At 42.6% G+C, this 10,764-nt stretch overlaps 1 protein-coding gene across 5 annotated transcripts in view; it reads left to right on the top strand.

Moving 5' to 3' along the window:
- Positions 1-952: 952 nt before the first annotated feature.
- Positions 953-10,764, top strand: part of bcl9l (bcl9 like) — a 164,600-nt gene continuing 154,788 nt past the window's right edge. For 3 of the 5 annotated variants that reach the window (XM_063038118.1, XM_063038119.1, XM_063038112.1), the window contains exon 1: positions 1,070-1,614. The gene's annotated coding sequence lies outside the window, so the exon portion shown is untranslated. Of the gene's footprint in view, positions 979-1,069; positions 1,615-2,177; positions 2,363-10,764 lie in introns of those variants that run through there. The other 2 variants (XM_063038116.1, XM_063038117.1) reach the window with 2 other exon arrangements.

Genomic DNA, 10,764 nt, shown 5'->3' with positions numbered 1-10,764 from the left:
TTGCTGGAGAAGGAACAAAAAAAAAAGAACCCTGAAGGAACATAAGCAGTCAGCCAGCATCTCTGGAGGCAAAATGTGTAATTTAATATTTCAGGTCAAGACCCTGCATCATGACTGAGAGGGGAAGAGGAAAGATTGCGGGTGTATAGCAGTATAGTTGGGGGTGGGGTGGTGGTGGGATAGAGACTGATAGGCGATAGGTGACCTCTCACATACCCCTACCCCTTTACTGCTGTACACTGCCAACCTTTCTTCTCAGTTCAAAACGAAGGTAGAAAACATGTGGAGGTTTTGAAAGAAGCCCTCACTCTAATGACGGAAGAATGAAAATCGGGTCTTTGTGAGGGGCCACAATTTAAAAAAATATATATATATACTGCAGGAGAAGGCAAGGGGGAAGGCCATGGTGAGATGGGAATGTTAAAACTGAGATGTTGCCTATCTGGAAGACAATTTGAGTTGGTAAACTCAGGGAATTGAACCTGGGTGCAAATTGGGCAGAATAATAGAGATCTAAATGACCCAGAGTGTCGAAAAGATAGAATAAAGGAAACGGGCTAAGTGTTTGTTGGAAACTGTGCAGCTAAGAGGGGCTTCATCGGCAGATGAGCTGAGGTCTGAATTGGTAATGATAAAGACTGAAATGTAACCTTTGATAGAGCAAATATGTGGTCCGAGTTTATTTTGAGATTATTCAAGGCTATTCTGGTTCAGTTTCGGACAATTGACAGGAACAGTGATACCCGGGGTTGAAGTCAATGGCTTGTTCTTTTCAATATTTAGTTGGAGGGACTTTCTAATTCTTTCAGATTTTATCAGGGAGTACTTTACATCCACTGAAGCGCACGAGGACAGTTTTGGATTAATGTTTTAACCGAAATACGTCACCTCCGACAGTTCAGCAGCCCCTCAGTACAACACTCTACATCTTTGTGGTCCGAATTGTCAAGGTTGCAGGAGCTGGGTTGAAGACTTTCAGTGAGTTAAATTAGAACGTCCTTTTGATGTGGCTGTACTCAGTGTATCTGTGTAATCGACTGTGAATGCCAGCCTCTCTCTCTGCGTTCAGTGTATTCAGTTGTTGAACTCGCCATAGCAGTGCTGGGTGTGTTTAGTGCGCTCAGTATGATCTGAGAACGCTGTGCTCGATGTGGGCTGTGTTGAGTGCTGGTGCCGCTTGGAGCTGCTGTGGGAGGGAGTAGGGACTCTTATTGTGACACGGCGGCTCCCTCAGCCCCTTCCTCTCGCTCATCCATACTCGCTGCCGTTTGACAACAACAGAGAAGCAGCGGCGCCGAGCAGCGGGAGAGAGAGAGAGAGAGAGAGAGAGAGTGAGAGTGTGTGTGAGAGAGAGAGAGAGAGAGAGATACAGATACATAGATAGATAGATAGATAGATAGAGAGGGAGGGGGCCAGGGCTGCTCTCGACGTTCGGGTTGAGGATTGTCCTGGGGCTGAGGTGGGGGCGGCAGGAGGAGGAGGAGGAGGAGCAGGGACGCCGCCACCGCCGAGTTGTCCCCGAGCCCGGGGCCCCGGTCATGGGCCACGGGAGGTGGAGGAGGCCGAGGCCGCGCTCAGCGAGCAACATGAGGCGACTTGCCATCGGCGCCCCAGGTACGTGCGGCTTGTGCTGCGGGGGAACAGGTGAGGGCGGCGGGTTCTTTGATCGCGGCGCGGTCGGCAACATTGTATCGGCGCGGGCGGCCCGTTACTTTGTTGCCTTGCTGTTAACCCTTTGTCTTCGGACCTGTCTTGACCGGGCTGTAGCCCCGTGTGAGCGGATTCTGCCGCCGTCAGACCCCCACTCACCTTTCGGTGTGTGGGAGCTTGTGTTCATTTATTTTTCTGTTGACAATAAATAAGGCATTTGTTAATGTCGACCGAACATCATTCGGGAGACGGGCCGTCACTCTTTGCCCGGTCTGGGGAGATTTGTGTGTTTGGGGGGGGTGTGGGGTGAATGATTGACGTGGTATCAAACCAACCAGTAGTGGGTGAATCCAGTTTGCCATGCGGGATTTGGCCAATCAGAGTTGGGGGGGCGGGGGCATTTGTCGTCGAGCATGGTTGATTGTGGAGGGGGTTCGGGAGTTGTAGTCCGGTTGGGGGTCCGGCACCTCACCTGAAGGTGGTCAAATGACTTTGGCCAGGTTGTCCGGTGGTGCCATGGAACGAATCTGACCGTCACAGACAGAGGGTGGGGGGCTGGTGGGATGGTGTGGTGAAGGTGTGTGAAATTCCTCGCCCTTTGGAGCTTGTGAATCATAGATGAGTGTTGGAGAGACGTGACCAAGCAGCTCCCTCTCATGCCTCACAGTTCCTCAGGCAATCCATGTGGTTAGGTGCAATCTCAATTATGCAGGTAAACAGCCACTGATTTGTACACGGTGGGATCCCATTACTGAAAGTGAGTGTCTGGAGGGAAGTACGTTGATTAAATGAGAAAGAGGAGGCAAATCAGCCCAAAGATAGTTACTGTGCAGTATAAATGCACCTGAAAGCAGATGAATTGAATTTTGTATGAAGTTTCATAGTAGTTGTATCAGTGATCAGTTTCTGATGGTATTTGGGATCAATAGTATATGGGGGGAAGGACGATTAACCAAGTGGCAACAGAATCAGTTTCCACAGATGCTGCCTGGTTTGCAAGACATTTTCTGGCTTTACTAAAATACCCTATTTTTCTAAGTGAATCATAAGTAGATTTTGCCGGGGAAATTCTTTCCAAATATCTCTGATAATTAGTTGCATTTACTTGGTACTGCACTGGGGACATCACCCATGGGCAAAGGAATTGCAGATACTAGAAATCTGAGATAAATTCGGGATCAGTGCCCTGAAGAAGGGTCTCAGCCTGAAACATCAACTGTTTATTCATTTCCATAGATGCTGCCTGGCCTGCTGAGCTCCTCCAGCACTTTGTGTGTGTTGCTCTGGATTTTCAGCATCTGCAGAGTCTCTTGTGTTTAAAGTCTGAAAATGCCCAAGTACTCACCAAGTGAGACAGCATATATTGTGAAAGTAATAGCTACCACTTATTCAAAGTTTGGATGGTTTGTATCTTGTTGTGGGACCTGAACCCACACTTGGATTTCAATGGAGTGAAATCTGCCATATGAGCAGAATTGGTTGAATGTTGCGGGGTGGTGGGGGGTGTAAACAAGTGTAATGCTTTGAGGAGTAACAATATTCCATCATGCTTTAATGAGGGGAAGCAAAAGGTTTTAAAGGGCATGAAGGTTATGAATGGGTTAAAGTGTACCACAGGTAATACTATCCAATACACCAGCGTGCAGGACTGCAGATCTCAAGTCAAGGTTTGCAAGCTTGCAGGAGATGCCAGGAATCAGTTCCACGCTAAAGAGTCAACAGATTGAATGGAAACCATGCGCTTCAGCTGAAATTAGAATTCTGGACAGTCCTGTGCAGCATTGTACTACACATTCACTGAGGGAGCAAAGTAGACTGGTTCCAGGTGAAGCAGGCAGAAACGAATGGAATAAGATTGTGTGTGGAATGTGAATGTGGAATGATGTCAAACTTGGTTTGCAAAGTGCTCAAGGCATCTGTCAGACCCCAGATATTCTTTAAACCATCTGAGCTTAATTTAAATGTTTAGAGAGCAGGAATGCTACAGACCCTCTTCCTCTATTTTTGATATATGGAGACAGATATGCATCAAGTTTACCCAGGCAGTCCTGAACAGACTTCAGGAAGGCAGATCGTACTAAACCTTTGTAGGGGAGTTGGACAGATGTTTGAAGGGATATCAGCTTTTTGGTGGCAGCTGTGTATAATTTTTCCAGTCTTGCACATCAGTGTTCATGCAGTTTAAATCTGGCTTTGGAAGGAAAAAAAAGCAGCTTCATAAAACTCTCGGCCCCATCTACCGTTCTGGATGTCTCATTATAGGGAGGATGTTGAGGCTTTGGAGAGGGTGCAGAACAGATTTGCCAGGATGCTGCCTGGATTAGAGGGCACGAGAGGCTGGACAAACTTGGGTTGTTTTCTCTGGAGCAGCTGAGGCTGAGGGGAGATCTGACAGAGGTTTATAAGATTATAAGAGGCATAGAGAGAGTAGATGGACAGTATCTTTTGCCCAGGGTTGAGGGCATGGATTTAAGGTGAAAGGGGGGCAATTTCAAAGAAGATGTGAGGGGGCAGGTTTTTTTTACACAGAGAGTGGTGAGTGCCTGGAATGCACTGCCTGGGGTAGTGGTACAGGCAGATACATTGAGGATTTTTAAGAGAGTTTTAAATAGGCACGTGAACGTAAGGGAAGTAGAAGAATATGGACATTGTTTCATTGGCCATTTGATTACTAATTTAGTTGGTTCGGCACAGCATTGTGGGATGAAGGGCCTGTTCCTGTGCTGTACTCTTCTGTGCTCTAAATAAATGAGGACTGGTGATGTAAAAAAAAAGCTACACATTTGTGTAGCTCCTTTTGTACCACCTGGCAAAGAATTTACAGGCTAAGAGGTGGATGGGAGTTTTGGAGTGAGTGGAGAGATGGGAACATGGGAACATTCTCCAATTTATACACAAACTACACCACAGGCTGATCCTTGTAACCTGTCCACTAGACTGATCTCTCACAGTGCAGCATTCCTTCAGGTACTAGATTGTAGTATTCATCATGAATGTGCTTTCAACTGGGGTTGGGATTCAGCCCATAACTTTGAGGAGCTTTGGTTACTATATAGGGTGGTTTCTGTGTTGTTAAATAATACGGGCTCTTTACTGTACTGAGCTATTCCAGCAGTGGCTGTGTGATGTGGTTAGCAAGCACAGTAAATTGTGCGGATGAGAGCAGGAAGTGGCAAATGGACATAGCCATACAGTTATGAGTGAGCAAAGCTAATGGAGTTCAGTGTGGCAAAGTGTGAGGTTAGCTAGATTAGCTTCTTTGTACACAAGCAAGACAAATGATAGCAATTTTAAAATATTGAAAGACCAGAATGTGCAGAGGACCAAAGGGTACAGAATGCAAAGGAAAGAAATTATTTTGCGGTCATTCACACCTCATCTGGAGTATCTGTATTTAAAGGCACTACACCCCAAGCTACACAGTGCAGACTCACCAAAATTATACAAGAGTTTAAAGAGTTAACTTATCAAGATACTCTTTGTAAACCCTGCACATAAACCTCAGGAGACATTTTTTCTTCTCCATGAAAAAATTATATTTATATAAAATATAAATGAAAACTGTCATATTTTCTCAAGTTCAAAGGTTTGAGGGGGTGATTCTGCTGCAGTGAAGAAAATCAAGCATTTGATGGGGTAAACAGCTAACTTTTTGCTGGTGGGGAAAATCCGTAGCAAGGGACAGAATTAAATTAGAGCTAGGCTGTTCAGGAATGAAATTGGGAAGCACTATTGTTTTCAGAAGCAGTTCTGTAACTGTATCCCAGAAGGTTATGGTTGTTTGACCCTGAACTCTTAAATTATCTCCCTAATCTTTCTCTTCGCTTCCCCCTCTGCCTCTTTTCTCCCTCCCTCACCCCTTTTCTTTTTCTCTGCTCCTTTGTTATGCTCTTTAGAAGTCCATTCCTTAACCAAATTTTTCTTCTGCACTAATACCTCCTTGTGGGTTTTGCACTAATACCTCCTTGTGGGTTTCGTGCCACATTTCATTTGAAACATTCCTACAAAGTACCTATTTATCTCTTACTGTTAACGGCTCTACATAAATACAGTTTGTATAGGAAATGAGATGACTGCAGTGTAATGCTGAGTTGTTAAGATCAGAGAGTGTTGATACTTGATGATAAAAATGAAGCAATAGCAATCAAAAGTTTAGGAACTTTATGAAATTAAAATAAACTGCTTCATGTATGTTCAATAGATTGTTTTGTCAGGTACGGTGCCTGCAGTTTTTTTTTCCCAATCTTGCCACAGCTTGTAACAACTGATTAATTCCTGATTTCAATGCCAGTCTCTAATTTGTTAGAAAACTGCAATTTCTCTCAACCCCATCACCCTGCATTCTCCGTTCACGAGTGATGTTTAATTGTTCCTCTGCAGATGTTGTAGATTTTATGACAGTGACTGCAGTCACACACAAAATGCTGGAGGAACTCAGCAGGTCAGGCAACATCTATGGAGAGAAATGGGTAGTTGATAATTTCTGGTCAAGATCAAGGACAGCTTTTATCCCATTATTTTTCAACTCTTGAATGGACCTCATGTACGATAAAGATGAACTTTTGATCTCCCAGTCTATCTCGTCATGGCCCTTGTGTTTACTTATCTACCTGCACTGCACACTTTCTCTGTTTGGTTATAATATATTATGCATTCTGTTAATTGTTTTTCCTTTTTATACTATCTGGATGTACTTGTGTTTGGAATAATCTAGCTGGAAGACATGTAAAACAAAGCCTTTCCCTGTATCTCTGAACACGTGGCAGTAATAAGCCAATTATTCCCATTATTATCTGGACTGAGTGTCAACTATATTCAAAGTTCAAACAAAATTTATTATTAAAGTACATATATGTCAACATCCCTGAGGTTCATTTTTTTGTGGGCATACTCAATAAATCCATAATAGAATAATAACCATAATAGAATCAATGAAAGACCGCACCAACTTGGGTGTTCAATCAGTCTGCGAAAGGCAACAAACTGTGCAAATACAAAAAGAAAGAAATAATAAATATCGAGGACTTGAGACAAAGAGTCCTTGAAAGTGTCCAAACGTTGTGGGAGCATTTCACTGATGGGGCAAGTGAAGTTGGGTGAAGGTATCTCCTTTAGTTCAAGAACCTGATGGTTGAGGGGTAGTAACTTCCTGAACCTGGTGGTGAGAGTCCTGAGGCACTTTTACCTTCCTCCTGATGGCAGCAGCGAGAAGAGAGCATGCCTGGGTGGTGGGGGTCCCTGATGATGGATGCTGCAACAACGGTTTGTGTAGATCTGTTCAATCGTGGGGAGAGCTTTACCTGTGATGGACTGGGCTTTTTGTAGGATTTTCCATTCACAGGCATTGGTGTTTCTATACCATGCTCTGATGCAGTCAGTCAATATACTCTCTACTAGACATCTCTAGAAGTTTTTCAAAGTTTTAGATGTCATGCTGAATCTTTCCAAACTCCTAATGATGTAGAGATGCTGTCATGCTTTCTTCATAATTGCACTTGTGTGCTGGGCCTAGGATGGGTCCTCTGAAATAATGACACTAAGGAATTTAAAGTTCTTAACCCTCTCCACCTCTGATCCTCCAGTGAGGACTGGTTCATAGACCTCTGGTATCTTCCTCCTGAAGTCAATAATCTTGCTAACGTTGAGTGAGAAGTTGTTGTTATGGCACCACTCAGCCAGATTTTCAATGTGTGGAGATGTGAGAATTATCTCTGCATAGATGCTGCCTGACTTGCTGAGTTCCTCTAGCGTTTGCATGTTGCTCTAGATTCCAGAATCTGCAGCCTCTCGTGACTGTACCACACTTCTGCAGTACCTGACATTCCCTTGGGTGCAGTTCATGACTGTTCTTGGCTGTAAATGCCAAGAGGACACTCTTCATCTGTGAATCTAAAGAATGAGTTCTGATGTTATTCCACTGTAGGATGCATCCCAGTCATCTGGTCTTGTCATTGCCCAATTTTTGCAGGCTCGCATTCTCAGGATGTGTGCAGTGATCACTGGATGTCTGTCTACATGTTCCAACTCCTGAGATCAACAAGGAACCCTGAAGATACACACCCAATGTTTTACGAACAGCTTCCTCCCCGCCACCATCAGATTTCTGAACGTTCTATGAACCCGTGGACACTTCCTCACTGTTTTGCTCTTCTTTTGTGTTATTTATTTATTTTTTAATATTTCTTAAGCAACTGATAGTATTTTTTATGTATTGCATTGTATTGCTGCTGCAGAACAACTAATTTCAAAGTTCAAATTAAATTATGAGCAAAGTACATATAATCACCATATACAACTTTGAGATTCTTTTTCTTGCGGGCATACTCAATAAATCCATAATAGAATCAATGAAAGACCGCACCAACTTGGACGTTCAAACAGTGTGCAAAAGACACTAAAAATAAATAAGCAATAAATATCGAGAACAGGAGATGAAGAGTCCTTCAAAGTTATAATAAACCTGATTCTTGATTCTGAGCTGAAACTGTTGGTCTTTGTTTAATGGTGAGGTGGAACGTGAACCTTTACGCTCATGCGTTATGTTATATTACAATCACAGGTTTGATTAATTACAAGGTTCAGTTACAAATTGTTGGGGTCCATTGGCTGTTGGCCCAAGATTGTTATCAAATACTTATTAATGATAGATTATGACACAAAACCTGAGCAAGTGCTGTAGTCAATGCTGCAGTCTGAACTAGAAAGAATTCATGTCCACTCACTGATTAATGTAAGAAAGTGTAGTCCTGGGGTCCTGCTTCACCTCGTCGTTTTCATTCAAATGATGCATGATTTTGCGGATTGGGGTGTGATTTGTACACGCATCAATTGAAATAGAATTCTTTGTGACTTGGACCACTATTCCTGTCTTAAATTTCAGAATGAAGGTATTTAGAACCTGCCAAATACTGTTTTCTCCATTTCTTTCATCTGCATCCCTTTTTTTCTAACCCATATTGCCTCATTCCCAGTATTTTGCAGATCCCTGATACTGAATTTTTATTACTGCTTTGTTGGTGGTCATCCTTTCGTTTACTGCAGTCTAAACTGTAGAATTTTCCCTTGAAATCTTTTCGCCTCTGTTTCTCTCTTGTTTCATGACCCTTCTGAAAACCTGCCTCACCTGTTCTAATATTTCGTGATGCAGAATGAAATTTGTTTGATAATATAACCATAATGTGCCTTGAGATATTGCAACTGTGGTTAAAAATATATAAAAGCAAAAAGAAAGCCAAATATGCTGGAATTACTCAGGTTAGACGGTGTCATCAAGAGTCGGGAGAGAAATCGCAACTGCCTCCAGCTGCTCAGGGCTTTGTGCCTGCGAGCTCCATGACGTTTTGCTCCGCTGTGTGATAAGCTGAGCCTCTGGGCCTGTTCTGCCTTCATGTCTATGGACTCACTTTGTTCTGAATGTTGTTGCTTGCTTTTATTGTTTGCACGATTTATGTGTTCCCCCCCCCCCTCTCTGTGCATTGGGTGTTTATTGGTCTTTTTTTTAAAAGGGTTCTTTTTGGGTTTCTTGTTTTGTGGCTGCCTGTAAGACGAATCTCAAGGTTGTATAATGTATACATACTTCGATAATAAATATATATTGAACTTTAGACTCTCTCTTCGCAGGAATTGCCTGATCTGATTATTCCTTGCATTTTCTGTTTTGTTTTTATATTCCACATTTTTAGCACCTGCGTTTTTTTTTGCTTCTATAAATGTATCTTGTTTTTGTTGATGGGTGTACCTCTGTGACTGGTAGTTGGATATTTAGCTGGGTACCTTGATAGTGTAGGTGAGACCTACAGAATAAAAAGTTGGAGTAGCTCACACTCCTGAGCTGACTCTCACTAATCCTGTGCCTTGTTCAGTTTCTTGCCCAATCGTCACCTACCATGATCAGCATGATGTGCAAAAATCTATCCATCACATCCTTGAATATACTCTGCCGAGAACCTACAGTTAGCAAATTCCAAATATTGATATTTTCCGGAGTGAAAGATCTGCTCATCTTACAAATAAATGATTGTTCCCTTTTCTTGAAACTATGACCCCTTTCTGTATTCTCCAATAAACAGACTATGTCATTTCCATTCAGACTCTTATATGTTACAGTGAGATTTTGTGTCCTCTTAAGTTCCAGGTAACGTGGTAGCCTTGCCCTAGGCCAGTGAGCATATCCTTCCTCTGGAATGAAGACCAATACGACAGATACCCAATGTGGTATCAATAAGGCTTGTACAATCACAGCAAGAATTCACTACTTTTATACTTCAAATTTCTTGCAGTAACACCATTTGTCATTTTGATTGCTTCATGTTTACTTTTTGCATCTCCTGAACTTAATCCTTCTGTACATAAACATTTACTTGCTCATCACCATTTAAAAACATATTTGACTTTATCAAAGCATATAGGCTTGCATTTTCCTATAAGTTACTCAAGCTACCTACTTCCAGTCCATTCAGCTAATTGGTCTGTCCATAATTTTATTGAAGAGTAGATGGGAAATTTCAGCAAATTGAATACGTTACCTTCTGTCTTGTCATAAATTGTGACCAGCACTTCACTAGAAATACTGCACCAATCTGAAGAAGGTCTTTTAATTCCCACTGTCCTTTAATCAGTCCTCTATTCTTTGCCAATGTTGTAACCTAACTGGATGAGCCCATTGTCTGTAACAACTTTTAAAGTGGTATCTTATTGAAAATCTACTTGTGCTGCTTTCATTGGTTTTCGTCTTTCCACTCTCCTTGCCATTCGAATCCTACAAAAAGATTACATTTGTCAAGCATGATTTTCCCTCCCTAAAACCACATTTGCTCTCTCTAATTGTGATCAGAGAGTGTCTGGTTGCCACTTCCTTAATGATGGATTCTAGCATTTTTCCAGACTAATAGATTCCAAATTCTGTGTCTCTACTTTCTTAAGTGGCAGTGTTATATTTGTTACCTTCCGAGCTGTTGGCACTTTTCCAGAATCTAAGGAGCTTTGGAAGATCACAACTTGTGCATCCGCTGTCTCTGAACCCTTCCCTTTGAGAACCCTGAGGTGTGAGTCCTTGGGTCCAAGGGATTTGCTGGCTTTTAGTGTCGTTCATTTCTCCAGAATAGTCTCTTTAGT

This window comes from Mobula hypostoma, chromosome X2 (assembly GCF_963921235.1).
Source record: "Mobula hypostoma chromosome X2, sMobHyp1.1, whole genome shotgun sequence".
Taxonomy (NCBI): Eukaryota; Metazoa; Chordata; class Chondrichthyes; order Myliobatiformes; family Myliobatidae; genus Mobula; species Mobula hypostoma.
This window is presented reverse-complemented; position numbering and strand designations above follow the sequence as displayed.